At 37.2% G+C, this 4,069-nt stretch overlaps 1 long non-coding RNA gene across 2 annotated transcripts in view; it reads right to left on the bottom strand.

Annotated features, from left to right (window-relative positions):
- The window catches only part of LOC128249926 (uncharacterized), an 18,970-nt gene that overhangs the window by 5,663 nt on the left and 9,238 nt on the right, over positions 1-4,069 (bottom strand). The window contains exon 3 of one of the 2 annotated variants that reach the window (XR_008266076.1): positions 1,641-1,691. The exons of the other annotated variant lie outside the window; for it this stretch is intronic. This is a non-coding gene — a long non-coding RNA (uncharacterized LOC128249926). Of the gene's footprint in view, positions 1-1,640; positions 1,692-4,069 lie in introns of those variants that run through there. 2 annotated transcript variants of the gene reach the window in all.

The raw sequence follows: 4,069 nt of genomic DNA on the forward strand, positions 1-4,069 counted from the left end.
ACACATATATATATATATATATATATATATATATATATATATATATGTATACATACATACATACATACATATATATACATATGTACATATAATACATACATACATACACACACACACGTGGCTATTTGTTTTCCTATGTGTTCGTTCCGTTGTCTATAGTTCATTTTTCTAACGTCCTGTACCCAAATATGCATCTATATACACATGTAGATGTAAGTATGTACATATATGTGTGTAGACATGCATATGCTTATATATCCTTTGTATTATTTATATATATATATATATATACAGGGTGCAATGAGTAAATTTTTGCCATTTTATAGTTTTAATTTTGTGCATGCACATAATTCACTCTGCCAGAAATTTGGAAACAACATGCTGTACTACTTGGCATTTGCACCAGAAGCTCCAATATGAACATTTCAGAGTGTTTGGGTGTCAATCTGAGGACAGATTGGTCCCAAAACATGTACCAAGAGTGATAAAAATCAAACATCCAGTCAACATCATGGTGTTTAGAGTGATCACTAGGGATGGCAACATTATGCCTCCATTCATCTTCCCACATGGTCTCAGACTCAATACAGAGGCCTACATGAAGTGCCTGGAGAAGGTAGTGCTTCCCTGGGTCAAGAGGGTGGCTGCTGGAAGACCCTGTGTCTGATGTCTGGCAACAGGACTCTGCACCATGCCACACAAGCAGAAGAACACAGTCATGGCTGTCAGACAATTTCTGCGACCACATCACCCCTAACATCTGGCCACCTAACTCCCCAGACTGCAACCCCCTTCATTATTATGTATGGGGCACAGTTGTGCGAGAGACCAACAAAACTCCTTGTAACACCCAGGATGAACTGAAGACAAGGATTGTGGCAGCATTCACCAACTTAAACAAGGAGACCCTCCAGAAGAGTTGCAAAAGATTCCGAAGTCGTCAGGAGAATGTGGTTGAAGTGAATGGCAATTTTATTGAATGAATTAACTCTTTAGTATTTCAATGTATTTTCATGTAATTTTGGTAAATATATCTATTAAAATGAGATGTCAGTGTTATCTTCCATTTTTGCATAATTTAGATGACAGTTTATTCACCGCACCCTGTATTTGCATGTGTGTGTATCATCATCATCATCAACATTTAACATCTGTTTTCCATGCTAGCTTTGGACGGCTTGACAGGAACTGGCAAGGTCAGGGGCTGTGTATGTATGTGTGTGTGTGTGTTTATATCTGTTCATCTTGACATTGTGTGATAGCTGTAAGTTGGTGTCGCTGTCAAGCAAGCAGTATCATTTGTTTCCAATCTTCCATGCAAACATGTCTGGTCACAGTGAAATATTACCCTTGCTTGGAAGCAAGTGAGGGTTAGTGACAGGAAGGGCATCTGGCCATAGAAAATCTACTTCAACAAATTATGCCTGACCCTACAGTCATGGAAAAATGAATGTTAAAACAATGATGATGATGATAATGCACAAAAATATAAAAAAATAAGAAATATAAATTGAAGGCTGATTCATATATAATAGATTTCCTATCATTTTAAAAGATTATGATTTCAGACACAGCAAATTGGAAGAACGCACTATTATGTATGAAGTCTACTATTTTATTCTTACAGAGAATTCATTTATTGTTGATTTCCTGAGTGTCTTCTTGGTATCTTTACACAAATTTGGAATGATCTACAAAAGCAATAAACCAATCACAAAGAATTTCTGAGTTGCTTTTTTACAGGAATAAAAGAGTTAAATGGAAATGGTCTTAATGAAAGACAATTTTGTTGGTTTTGTAGAAAAAAATATTCTTTTATCTTTTACTTGTTTCAATCATTGACAAAATCAACACCAATACATACTTTTATTTAAAAGTCTGGTACTTATTCTATTGGTCTTATGTGTGGAACTGCTAAATTATGCAGACATAAATAAACCAACACTGGTTGTTAAGCAGTGGGGGACAAACACAAACACAAAGACACACACACACATGATGGGTTTCCACACAGTTTTTGTCAACCAAATTCACTCACAAAGCATAGATTGACCCATGGATATGATAGAAGACAGTTGCCTAAAGTACTACACCATGGGAGTGAACTCAAAATCACATGGCCCCAAAGCAAGCCTCTTAACCACACAACCGTGCCTGCAGTTATGGTGTATGAAACAATTAATAGACCTTTGTTGTTTATTTTTTCCAAACAACTGGCTTTTTAAAAAATAGTTTTTAAGTATTCTTTTAGTCTTTTAGATTCAATCTGCTGTTATGCTGGGCCAGTGCCTTCAAGATTTGTTGGTTACTTCAATCCTAGTATTCTATCTGGTACTTACTTTGGTGCTGTCCAAAGGAGGAAAGCAAAGTTGATTTGTGTAGGATTCTAATGCAGATTGTAAAGTTATTTTAATCCATGCTCTATGATGGGATGTCCTTCCTAACACCAACTTTTTACTGGTGCTTTGTGAAGGGCCAAGTTCTGTCAAGAATGTATGAGTGCTTGTACTTGGCTGTTGTTCAACCATTTCAAGCAAGGCCTCATTTCCCACAACAGAAGATCTCCCTGGCCTTGGTTTGTCTTTAAGGCTCATGTTACTTTCCTTGAAACATCTGATCTAGTTTTGTGCTACACATTCATTGACAGTTTCTGGGTCTTCCACATGACTAATTTCTTTTGCCACTGCCCTTGCACCAAGTCCTTTTTTCCACTCATAACTGAAGCTGTAAAATCAATAATAAACAATTAATGTTTATATACTTTACTCTTACTTGTTTCAGTCATTTGACTGCAGCCATGCTGGAGCACCGCCTTTAGTCGAGCAAATCGACCCCAAGACTTATTCTTTGGAAGCCTAGTACTTATTCTATCGGTCTCTTTTGCCGAACCACTAAGTTTTGGGGATGTAAACACACCATCATCAGTTGTCAAGCGATGTTGGGGGGGGGGGACAAGCACAGACACACAAACACATACACTCACATACATACATATATATATACATATATACAACAGGCTTCTTTCAGTTTCCATCTACCAAATCCACTCACAAGGCTTTGGTTGGCCCGAGGCTATAGTAGAAGACACTTGCCCAAAGTGCCACATAGTGAGAATGAACCTGGAACCATGTGGTTGGTAAGCAAGCTACTTATCACACAGCCACTCCTGCTATATATGAAGATAAAGAATAAACAATTCAGCAACGACCGGACAGCAAATTGTATCAAATTAATGACATAACATGGAGATACAAGTTGCCAAAAAACATCAGTGGAAATCTGAAAAAAACTTTTGACTCAATCTGGAAACCTGTCCTCATGTGAAAAATATTAAGTAAAAAATTAGCAATGTTTATTGACATTTCCTGCAAATGAATTGCATTCCACAAAGCCTATTCAAAGATGAATAGAATAAAAAAATCCATTAGTTGAAAAAGGAAAGAGGTTAGCAACAGGAAAGGCATCTGGTTGCAAATCAATGCCTCAGTTCATATTTATCCAACCCATATTGACATGCAAAACTGGATGTAAAACATACAAGTGAATTCAGCTCTTATTTCAGGAGCACCATTATTGTTTGAATATGAGTATTTAGAATCTCTCATTAATTTCCTTCCTTTTAACTTTCCCCCCGAAGGGCTGTGTCCAAAATGCTGGATTTTCCACTCTTCATCTCAAGCTCCCTGTACTCTTTTTATTGATTTTACCACATAATATAAGTCTTTCCATTTACAGAACTACACCAAGCTCAGCAGAGTCTGTTCAATAGTAAATCAATAGCCCGTGTCAAGAATACTGTATTTGATTGCATATATACTCTTTTACTCTCTTTTACTTGTTTCAGTCATTTGACTGTGGCCATGCTGGAGCACCGCCTTTAGTCGAGCAAATCGACCCCGGGACTTATTCTTTGTAAGCCTAGTACTAATTCTATCGGTCTCTTTTTGCCAAACCGCTAAGTGACGGGGACATAAACACACCAGCATCGGTTGTCAAGCAATGCTAGGGGGACAAACACAGACACACAAACATACACACACACATACATACATACATACATACATACATA

The sequence above is a fragment of the Octopus bimaculoides genome, chromosome 1 (genome assembly GCF_001194135.2).
Source record: "Octopus bimaculoides isolate UCB-OBI-ISO-001 chromosome 1, ASM119413v2, whole genome shotgun sequence".
Classification (NCBI taxonomy): domain Eukaryota; kingdom Metazoa; phylum Mollusca; class Cephalopoda; order Octopoda; family Octopodidae; genus Octopus; species Octopus bimaculoides.